Genomic DNA, 12,744 nt, shown 5'->3' on the forward strand with positions numbered 1-12,744 from the left:
CAACTATAATTTTATCCCCCTTATTTTTAAGTACAAGGTTTAAAAATTAAAGAAACAACAACTGAAACAAGAATAAACAAGTTTTATTTCCATCTCTTGTCTCTAAGTCTAAAAATGTCGGCTTAACAACAAAAAGGCAAGTCATGTGCGATCCTCTTAACGCTAGTGTCAGTGCCGAGAAGACTATGCAGACCGTTAGCATCTCCCTCCAGACTGCTTAGAATAATAAAGAGTCCATTACAGACCCATAGATCCAAGAAATAACAAAACTTCTGGAGCAATAACATGGCTAAATTCTGGCTTTATTCCAGCCGTGATCTCATCCTCCCGAACATTGTAGTGTGGTTTTTTGGTGGTGTGGTCGTCTTGGAGAAGAGTGTCTATTACACAGCTCATCCCAATTTGGATTCGTTCTAAGCTGCCAATTCTTATACCGGCGTGTCCATATTGTTATTCCTTGTATATGATGACATATGGAATCAAAAAGATAGTATTTAAATATATCACAAATTGGCTTTGAGTAGTATTCTCTTTACTGCAATTTTTAATTTTTCTAAATTTGGTCATGCTACTGCAAATTTTGAGTCTCCACTCTGTATTAATTATTTTCCCAAAAAATAATTGAAATGCAAAAAGTTATAAATTTTTTATTAATATCTTTATTTGTGTTATTACTTACAGGTATGTTATTTACTTGGATTCCTTCAACCTACAATATTACACGTATAACTAGCAAAAAGTGACCATAGGAAAACGTAAGGAAGATAAACTTTTTGAATTGCAAAACTTTTATTCATCATTTTACAAATATGTATACTAATTAAAAATTGTACTCCCATGACTAGTTAGTTGTAGGAGAAGACTCGGAATAATTGTAACATTTTTTGTTTGCGGTTCAATTACTCAGAGCTGCCTTGATTTACTAATTAGCTTTATAACCCCATACGTATCATATTTAATTAGTGTTGGATCGGTCGTAGGATGGATTTCCTACTTTAGTATTTTTATATCGGCCACGGTGTGTTTATTATCACAACCTTTTAATAATAAGGAATTAACACCACTATGTGAAGCAACGCAATGCGTAATATGTATTTTTGGAGTAGGAAGACCAGGATCCCGACTTTTTTTAGTTATTCGGGAGAAAAAATGGTAGCTTCACAACTACTCCTTGAAAATTCATATATCAATCATGATAGAAAATGAATTAGAAAGAGAAATCTCCCTCATAACCTGACAAAACAAATCTTGAGATTCTTATCCTTTATCCCTACTACCAACTCCTGCGAAGGAATGAGTTTGTATCCAGAGTCATGATATTACACGAGTTCCTCTAATAGACAATATCTCATTCATGGTTTATTCTTCGCTCAGGATTTATCTTTATAAAGGATCGTGAAGAGTCTCTTCATCAACTTTTTAAAGACATCTTGGATTTCCCTACAGCTGTAGTTTTTTCTTTTCTTTTGTATTTAAGTAACAATTATGAGCCTGAGACTTGCTGCGATTTGAGTTTCGGCTCGTCCGACAATAGTTATCCCATGAGGCTATTATGAGGGAGATTTATCTTCCTAATTTATTTTTCTATTCTATATTGGTGAATGTCAAAGAGTTGATTGTCCGGTGTGGTGTTTATTTGAATAATGTCACAACTCTTTGCTAATAAAATATATTCTTAGTTTCCTGATGTCCTATTGCGGGCGATTGAATCGAGGTCCATCTTCTCTTACTCCAATAATACGAGGGTCTGAAAAATTCTCGACTCAACGTGAAGATGGCAGCAGTCGTAAATAAAAGGTAGTTACATCTATTTAGAATCTGATGAGAGTTACTTAACAAAATTTCAGCCATTTGGACAGGCTGTTGCAGATTCATTCTTCATTCAATATTTTTTTTTTTTTTGAATATGTAACCTTTTTAATAGATTCAAACAATAGCAAACATATAAAGGCTTGTTGTGTTACTAATCAGTCCAACTCTGAGTAATTGAGGCAAAAAAAATATATATATATCAAGAACAATTATTTTTTAAAGAAAAACACAGAGTGTTATTTGAGCAGATTACAGAGATGGAAACATTACTGGGAGAGCTGTGTAGCGTTACAAGGAGACTATGTTGAAAAATAGAATTTAAAAATATCTTGTATCGTTCTTAGATCGGAAACTTTTGAGACGACCCTCGTATAAACTTTTCTTGGACAAGTTATTTCCTAATTATTAAAAGGTTTTGATGATTAAATTTCAACTTTCCACATTCAATATCTCCGATTTTGAGAAAGAAGGAAAAAGTACGTTAAAACTTATAGAATGTACCCAAATGTCATTCCCCCCTCCCCCATTTCTGTGTATTTTTATATAAAGGAAAAAAAATGCCAGTTGCATCTATCTCTTTTGCAACAGTTCCCCGTCCATTTTTCATAATTAAATAACATATGAAACGATGTGATCAACAAATCCTACTGTAAGAAAGAATGAGCTTGAAAAAGAAAATCAATTTAGCCCCTTCTATTATTCGTATCTTTGAGCCATAAGATAATCATTTTCAATTTGGTGGGGAATTAGATTTTTAAACAACTCCTTCAAAGGCTTTAAGTATACTTCTTATACTCATTAATATGTATAAATATATCTTTCACATCTTCATCTGATTTAATTTTTCCCATCTACATTTTTTAATAAAATAAAATTAAATATAACATATACATACACTTTTTTTAAATAGTAATCTGATTAAAATTCATATTCTTTTACTTGCCTATTCTGTATATTAATAGCTCAGACTCTGTTAGTAGGGAGTTTGGGGACGTTTGCAGCAGTCCCTTATTTTGGTCAAACTACCAGAGGGACTTTTTTATTTATTACTTTATTGGACTCAGTGTTTGTCCTCCAAGCTTATTGGTACTCAAAACCATGGACTTCTTGATGTGGAACTCAGTTGAGGGACACATAAATAAAAACTCTACAAAAAAAAAATGACCTGACGTCCGGAAGGACATCCAGAATTTGCAAAAGGTGTCTATCCTCGAGACCGTATCCCGTTTCCGAGATCGAGTCGAGCCTTTTTTCATTTGGCATTGGTTTTGATTCAAATTGGATCATTAGTTTAGGATAAAATCTATTTTAAAAAACCCTTTAGATAGTTAAATAGAGGTCGCACCCTGTAAATCTGATTATAGGTATCTTATTATGCTAATTCAACATAATAAAAATTTAGATATTTAGTTTTCAAAAAATATAAATTTTTTAATTTCTAATTACAATTCAATATTTTTTACCTGTTTATAACATGGCTTCGGGAACAGTTGATACAATTCAATAGTTGAATTTAAAATCAATGTTTGAACGAACGAATGAGTTTAATAACCTTTAAATAAACTGGAACAACAACAAACATTCACTAGGATAATTAAATGTGCGATTTCCCAAGAAAATAAATATTTCCCAGAAAGTTGGTAACCCCTGAGAAATTCCCTTCTCTCAAGAGATAAACGCTTGTAGGTATAGTATGTTAATGTTTGGCCAGCTTATGTCAAAGTATCTCTGAGTAATTGAGCCAAAAACACAAAGTGTACACTATATTTTTACATATATAAAGGGATTCCTCACTTATCAAGGTTTTTGGGAACAAGAAAAATCCGATTTCTACTGGGATATTTTTAGTACTAAAATCTGTATAATGGGAGAAATTATTTTTTAAAGTCCACTTTTTCATATTTTTTCCTCGTTTTTTTAGTATGGTTAGGGCGATAAAAATTTTTTATTCATCCTTAATTATTTAAAATAATTTATACCAAACAAAATACTTGCAAAATAATTGTAAAATTTGAACTTAATAGAGTATTATTCCCTTGATTTTTAATTCCAATTCTGTAAAATTTCAGTAATTGGAACATAAGCAATATTTATTTTATTTTAAATGACAAACTTTTTAATTAGTAATCACAAAAAGTTTTTAGACTAGATATCAAATCAAATACTTACAGGACACCTCCTCCTATGCAAAATTATACACTTTTAATATATGAATATATTGTCATAATATGATCGAACTCATCAAAATCTACAAAAAATCTTGTTTACTTTAATATATAGTTGTTTTTGCAATTTTAAAACGCGAAATGAGAGAAATATACAGCACTATACAGGGAGGCCGAATAATTTCAGATACGGCGTAATACCCAATTTGTGGTTTTTAGTAGATGGTTATGTGGGGAACTTCTGTTATATAGGTATATTTAGTTATGTATATCAAATGACCATTAAGAACATTGATTTTTTTAATATTATTAATGTAAGAAAAAAATCAAAAATGGAAATTAAATTAAGTTTTTCCCAAATGGTTGGATAATGTCATTACAATAAATCAATTCTCCATAATTTTATATGGCATATAATTCCTATTACTATATGAATACAGTTAATTATTTATAAAGGTTTGTTTTAGATGTATCACAGGTTTCCCATTTGCCATATTTCCTCTTTTTGTGACTGAAATGTATTTAAAATTCATTTGATTAGACATAAATTGTGCGCTTTGTTGCACAGCAATGAAGCTCTAAAATATATTCATTTCGTTTGTTTATGAATTAACGAAAACCTCCATAGATATTGCACTGAATTAGTTTGAATCCCAATCAAAAAATATAGAGGGACTCAATGATTATTTTTGTCCATAGTCATTTATTGTTGAACACGTGCATTATTCGAACTTTGCAGAATAATAGCTGACAGGCGGTGGCAAAAGGCCTAGCAGCCCATGCAGATGTATTCTCTGTTATGGCGTTTCAGTGAAAGTAGCTTTGAGGACGGCCTCGGTGTTTGGATGACAGACACTGCAGCCTTCTCCTCGACATAGACCCAAAAGGCGCATTCGAGGGATTTGGCATCAGGTCTGTAAGAAGGGGGGGGGGGCAAAAGTGTGAAAAAAGAGCTATAAAGAACTCAAAACCCTCATTCGAAACTCATTCAAAAAAGTCTACCAACGGATGAGATGGGTTTCTTAGTTGACTGGTATCAAAAGTGCCTCTCCATCCTCAAAAGGATCTTTCCATCCACTTTTTTGATAGCTCTCTGGACAGTAGGATGTGAAACCACTAGATGTCTTACAAGGGCCCTCGTGGACTTGAGGGGATTGGCCTGGGCTCTTTTCTTCAACTCATGGGTGTCTTATTTGACGTTTTTAATAGAACCATTCTTCTTCTTCAACGTTTTGGACTTTCTGAGGGCGTAAACGATAATCCTGGAGACGCCTGACTAATTGGAGTGTGTGAATGGAAATTCGTCAATCACGGTCAAGTGTCATTGTACTACGTGTACGTAAGCAAGAGAGCTCGGTTTTGTATTTTTTGTGACTATTTGCTCCTGCTTTAATATAACAAAATATGAATTAATTTCAATCCCTCACTCTTCATTAATTATTAAATAAGTAAGTGTTCAGATTTCAATGGATTCCCCGTTCAATATATATAATCAACCTATCTATATTAGTAATTCTATAAAGTTTTGATAATACACCACAAATTATGAAAGCTAGCAACGCCTTTGCTCATGTATAACTGAAAGTAACGCTAAGGATTTGTTGGGAGTTATAATTGTAATTTCTTGTTGAATTGATGTTCGATATCAGTGTCATTCATGTCTATGTCTTTACGAAAAATGGAGTTGGTTTTGTGTGTCTTTATTTAATTTCTTACCTTTTTGATTGCAGTTAACCTACTAAAACGTCATGATAAATAAGCTGACTATTCAAAATTGTTAGTGTTATTATGTTATTGGTTTTGCTTATAATTTACAACCCCAGATAAACATTTTTTTCATATTATCCAGTAAAGAACTGGGGAAACAAAAATATTCCCAATGATTTGTTATCTGTGAGTATAAACACTTCCTTTTTAATTTCCGTTTCTTATTTTCACATTTCTTAAATAATATTAATAAGAAATAAAATATGTATAACTGAGTAAATTATGAAAATATATTAATGTATGTATGAATTCATAGATTAAAGGAAATGTTCTTTATAATCATTCAAATGGATTTTGAATACATAATCAGTGTGATATTAGCATTATATTATATTTATCATTTATATTTCTGCATTTGGTCTTTCTCTCTCGCTTATGCATGAAACACAACATCCTTTTTGAAGGAGTTATTTTTTTTTCCAAAGGGATTGTTTTGACAGTTGGAATAGTATATATATATTTTTTATGTATATGCTCAAATATGAAGTAATAAAAGAACACGAGTATGTCGCTTGTATATTTCTTTTTTCCTGCTAGTATTTTTGAGGTTTGTAATTTCTTGACACTCATACAGACAGACTAACACCTGCGCTGAAAAGTCCCGGGCTTAAGAAAGAAAACACGTTTTTTTCTTCTTCAAAATTTTAGTTAGTATTTGCGTTGTTAGTTTATTTTGAACAGATACAAAGTATTTTCGTCTGCTGAAATAATAAAGGAAATAATCAACTTTTTATGCTTATTCTAACAATTATAAAAGATTCTTTATTAAAATTTTCTAAAGTAGTAAAGGATAACTACTTTAAAAATATAACAGTTTAAATAACTTCCCCCACATTTTTAATAGTAGAAAATTGCACTGCGAATGATTTAAAACTCTGGAATGAGGGAGTTATTCAGGTTGGCAACTGAATTTTGTTATTATTTTGCTGGCATCACTGTTAGGTGGTTTTTTTATACATATATTTTTGAATTGGTCAGATGGAATTGTAGTGATTAAGTATAAGTGAAGATTTTAGTATTATAATGACTTCATTTGACCAAGAAATTGTTCTTGTAGTCCACAATGCGGTATGATCACAACGAAAACATCATTCTCTCATTCCCAATTCAATTTTCGAATTTCTTTATTCATTATGTTGGTACCCTTGTTCACAACGTTTGCATTGTTAGGTTTGTTTTCATAGATAAGAAGGTAAAATGTCTTTTTGTATTTCCATAGTTTTTCTACTATTGAAAAAAGAAATTAATTTTAAAGATTTTTTTTTTAAATTTTTGAATGATTATTTAATCTCCAAAATTTAGAATTCCGTAAATAATAACGATTTTAGAATAATGAATAACCAATTTAAAGAATCTCCCCTAAAATGTTTTTTTTCTTTCCACTTTTTTAAATAATTGAAAAAAAAACAACTGACAATACATACAATGCTCTGATAAAATAGAAACCGTTGTTTTCTAATTCTGAATTCAATTCTAAATTAGTTTGCAGTTTTTTGGCAATGCATGAAATATAAATATTATGAGCAATAAAGATTTTAAATTAATTGATTTTTGAGTTAAAAAAAAATAATTAAAGATTAGATAACCTAATGAAATATCTACTCTGGCCTTTTTTTAATTTCATTTATTATTTTCTATAAATAATCCCGTGTTTCACTGTAGTGTTATTTCTGACTATAATTATTTTTCACCTGCCGATTTTTCAGGATTTTTTCCTCTATTCTGCTTTTAAACGTTGATTGTCTCAATTCAAATTAACTGCTTTTAAGCTATAATAATCCCTAGAAAATATACAAAATCACTGATTTCAGTTCCTATTTCTGTTTTTTTATTTTTATGATGGACGAAATATTGTGAGGTACAATCAAGATAAGAACTTGTAAAAGAAATAAAATATCCCTACCATTTGGCAACTTCGAACAAAAACCAATTAATCTAGAACTCCCAAAAAAATCAACAAACTTAATTGACAGACCGATATATTTTAAGTTGTGGAACTCCTTTTAAACGTTTTTCTTTTCTTGATGTTTTTTCATAAACAATTAACTAATTTATTAAAGAAGTATAAATAAATTAAAGTCTGTTTGTTTGTTTATGGCATTTAATAAGTTTGAAGGCAATTTTAAATTATAAAGCATACAAAATAATGTAATATATTTTTTAACCTTATGTTCCCTTGGGATTTTTGTACCAAAATATGTAATATATATTACTATTAAACTAATTAAATGCTTGTTTTCTGTTAGAAAAATGAGGGAATCATGCATCAAAATTTCAATGGATACACTAACAAAATCTTAAAATCTAAGAAATTAGAACCAGAGACAAAATAGTTCATAAAATTAGTATAATAAGAAAAGCAAAAACATATAAACACGCCAACAATTTGAAACGAAGAATTGATAATTACTTTTCCTTTAGTAATTATCATTAAACATACTTGAAAAGACTCATGGATTGACAAACAAGCATAATGTGAGGGGAAGCGCATAATTCCATCAGTATTTTAGCAGTAAAAAAAGACATTTTATAGTAATAAATATTGCATATTTTGATGAAAAATAAAAAATAACGATATATGAACTTCATTAATTTATTTATGAAGGCAAAATATTCTTGAAGAAAATATAATTTAAGGTAAAGTGTCCTGAGACAAAATAGTTTAAGGCCAATTCCCGGACACATTATTGTTTTCTCTAAGGTTCACAGCTTAATAATGCTATAATTTTAATTCAACCAATCAACTTTCCCAACAGTATTTTTTTAAAAGAAGACGAATCGACAAATACACCGTAAATTTTTGTGTTATTGAGGTAAAGCCGTAACATATTATAAACCATGGTACCATTTCCATTTCAAAATCCTTTTCAATTACATATTTTCTGATGTTGCGTCTCATTAGCATGACAATACAAAATTTTATGGATGGCATGTTGTATAAATACCTCTGACAGAATGAGTATAAATCCAATGCTTGAAATGCTCAGTCTCAAAATATCACGAAGGAAACGTCTGCATATTTAATTTCAAAATAATGTGAAAATCATGACCTGTAAGAATAATAAGTAGAAGCAAGTGGAGAGAGGGGGGAGAAGATGAAAAATGTGGCATCCAGTTGCGACAGAACAAACGCTAAATTAATACTCGCATATGGTTACTTTGATGTTTCATTTTTCTCTTTTAGAGAAGCTTAAATTATGTATGTATTAGACAGTGCTGCCATATGGCTTTTGGAAAAAGTGGCTATATAAAGCTTAAAAGTTTTCTATTAAATACCTTAAAAAACACATATATTTATTCAATCCTATCTGTTTATATCGTTTCTCATATTTATATATGTGATGAGACAACAATATCAGATAGAAATGAAGAATATGAGAAATGTCTTATATATTTTTTTACATTATAAAAATATAAACTTTCCTCTAATTTATTTTATATGGAATTGCATTAATGAAGTATATGTAAACATTATAGTACTACAATGGGAATAACCAAACTAAAAAAAACATAAATATTTCCAATATTACTTAGCAGCAACAATAACCTAAGAACTATACAAATGTTTAATAAGCGCAAAACGGCGCCACTAAAAATACTACTCATAAGTGTGTATAAGACGCATCTCCCATTACCCATACATTTTAATTATTAGAAATGTAAAAAACGTGTGATTTCTTTTAGCCATTCTTAAGTCGATCACCGTATTATTGAAGGAAGAATTTCCACTTCTCTTAAATGTACTTTTTTTAAATGGCTAATAAAATAATAATAATTTTATATTTAAATATAACGATAATATTTTCCCTGTACTATAGATATATAAGTGTAGAAGTTTTTCATCTTTATCGCAGCAATTCATTTTTTTTTTTTTTGCTCACCAAAAAATTATATAACAGGGATCTGATGTTTATGAGAGTCTCATACTCTCTAAAATCCCAATCACTATCCATTACTAGACATTATAAGAAAAAATAAATTTTAACATTCTGCTCATTTTGCAATTGCTTAATGAAAAAAACTTTTTATTTACCAAGGCTGCCATCATTTTTAGGTTACTCTTGAAGAGTGAACAATAAGTATAAAATTATAAATAGCTCAATAATGATCAAGAGTAACTCAGAGGATTGTTTTGAAGTTATACAAGGAATAGAATTGAGGAATGAATTCGATTTCATTCTATTCTATTTCATTATAAGGAATGGGGTTAGTGTTTATTTCCTTCATCTCATGCTCCTCAAAGCTAATTTAATATTACAGTATAACAGCTCAACTCTCCTCACAAATATTCCTCAAATTGTTAGAGTGACTGCGTTCTTTTATTTTTATTTTTTCTAACAGAGTGGCGTTTCATATGATTCGAATCTCTATCAGATCTAAGACCTATTCTCTTCTCTAGGAGCGACTGTAAATTGAACCACCTCACATTCAGTTTAAAAGAATAATAAGTCATGAGCGTGTTGTCCACTGAATTTACTTCTCCATTTCATAATACAATGGCTGGAATCAGTGGATATAATCATGAGTGATTTGTTCATGGAAATTGGCTACGGCTAATGATACAAATGAAATCCTTACAATTACAAAATAAACAAAAAACATACTAGCCTTCTTTTATGTTGATGGACCACATTTATAACTCATAAAAAGAAAAAAATGAAAACAACTAAAGCTATCGTTCTAAATGTCCTACTTATCCCCCCCCCCTTATATACCTAACTGTGCAAAAATCCAAAACATTTACGAAAATGATTTATTGTTTTTTTTTCTTATTTTTTTTTGGCACAAAAACCTCAACCCAAACGAGTTTCACAGTAATAAAAATATAAATAGTGAAACCATTTGTTTGATACCTAAAAAAAAAAAATAAGATGCTGAAATTCAAAAGTTACATATATTAGGACCCAAAATATTATATAGTAGATACCAGGAAATTTTTTATCCCAGAACAGTTGCCAAACTTCCTTCTTTTAACATCAAAAAAGCTACCGTTATACAATTTAAATTACAATGGGGCATGAGTATTGTTTACTTGAATACGAGTTTGCAAAAAAAGCCCCAGAGAGTGGCGCCGTCTTCTGGCAGAATAATACAACTGCCTGAATGATAATATTATTTAATAAAAAATATGATGTATGTTGCTCACATTAAGGGAACTGTAAAATATTTTGCAGTCTATGACATTTTTGGAAACAATAAGAAATAGACAGTCACGCCACCTTGTGGATAATATATACCAATTTAATAAGTATGGTACAAAGTCTGAGAAAAGTCAAAATATGAATTTGAGAAGGGGCTCTTACGCTGTGTATAAAGTGTTTCTTCGCATAAATACATCAATTATTAGAATCCATTGATAATTCACTGAGAAATTCAGAGATACGTGGGCGGAAATTTAATCTGTCTTATCCTCGAATTACACGTACTAAGAACTGGTTTCTTAAGCCAGGTGTATTAAATTTGACGCACGGAGTTTGTTATTATTATCTCACTCAAATTATGTCCTTCTACATTTAGTATTGTCGTAATTTGAATCACGAAGCCTACACTTTCCAAGATGTGAATTGTACGAGGTTCTGTGACTGGAAAAGAATGAGCATAACACGAACATGACATTCCTTTCCTATTTTGTCCGCGCCTACGAATTTCAAATTATTTTAAAAACTGATGCTCTCAATCAATTTATATACTTTTCACTAATGAATAGATAAATAATCAAGCTTTGTTGGTTGTTTTAAAAAAAATTATCTATCAACTGAAAGGTGAGATTTTTTGGCCCAAACTGCCATGCAAATCTGCAGTTCATTACATCCTCTATTCATTAACGACAACAAACTATTTTATCTAATAAACACGGATGTTCTCAATCAATTTTTATATTTTTTTCACTAATGAATAGAAAAATGCTCAAGCTTCCTTACATTAAAAAAAATCTCTTTTAATTAGAAGGGTCTTTTTGGCCCAAAACGACAAAGCCAATTCGGAGGTCATTTTAAGTTATTAAATGAAGCTCTATATTGCGACTTTTTCTTGAATTTTTGGAGTGCCAATATAGTATATTGCTCTAGAACATTGTTAGGGCAACATTTTTTTTTAATGTCTTTAAGAAAAAGTCTTCAAGTTTATGATTTACAGGATGTACATATTTATGGCGTTTTATACGTCAAAAAACTTCGTATCGATCAAATGTTCGAACAATTTAAAACGTGGAGCACGTGGAGGATTAGAGCACTCCCTCCTTTGTAACATAACTACACTTAAATTTACTCATGCAATATTATATGAACATTTAATTTTTTTTTTTTTTTTTTTTTTGGTTGGGGGGAATTATTGATTATTACAAAAATTAATCTTGTATTTTAAAGTGGGTTTACCTCACAATGTAATTCATCCTCAATTGTCGATGTTTCTATATATTTTTCTATACTTTTATTGTCTTAATTCTAATTAGCTTTTCTTAAGCTGTCAACCATTCCCATAAACTATAAAATAAAAATTTCATAATTGGGAGAAGGACTTGGCTAACCATCAACTGATTCTTTCTCTGTTTTTTTCTTTCTTTATGATGGAGGAAATGTTGTGAAATAGAATCCAGGGAATAACGTGTGAAGCGAACATAATATAAATGTATAATTTGGCAACTTCGACCAAAAACAAATTATTCTATGTACAACTTCCAAAAAGATCAACACTCAGTCAAGAGACGGTTGAGATATTGAACTGAAGAGTACAATTGCAACAAGGGCTACCATTTTCTTCGTATTAATTATTTAATTTAATTCCACAATAGATTAATGATGATATTTCTTAGCAGAGGTGTCCTTTGATGAGGTTTGGAGTTTGAATGTATCTGATCTATCTATAATAGTATATAAATCGTATTAACTTTTATGAAATATGTGAGCGCTCAGCTCTAATAATTGCCTCCATAAGAGACCTTAATCCATTTTAAACCTTAACTATGTAGTCAGACTTGAGCTTGGTCCACTCCTTCTTGACG

General features: G+C 30.2%; 1 protein-coding gene across 19 annotated transcripts in view; it reads left to right on the plus strand.

Annotated features, from left to right (window-relative positions):
* The window catches only part of LOC121122898 (protein turtle), a 356,799-nt gene that overhangs the window by 232,537 nt on the left and 111,518 nt on the right, over positions 1 to 12,744 (plus strand). For 4 of the 19 annotated variants that reach the window (XM_071890411.1, XM_071890410.1, XM_071890412.1 and 1 more), the window contains one exon: positions 682 to 755. The exons of the other annotated variants lie outside the window; for them this stretch is intronic. The gene's annotated coding sequence lies outside the window, so the exon portion shown is untranslated. The remainder of the gene's footprint in view (positions 1 to 681; positions 756 to 12,744) is intronic. 19 annotated transcript variants of the gene reach the window in all.

Source organism: Lepeophtheirus salmonis, chromosome 8 (assembly GCF_016086655.4).
Source record: "Lepeophtheirus salmonis chromosome 8, UVic_Lsal_1.4, whole genome shotgun sequence".
NCBI classification, from domain to species: Eukaryota; Metazoa; Arthropoda; class Copepoda; order Siphonostomatoida; family Caligidae; genus Lepeophtheirus; species Lepeophtheirus salmonis.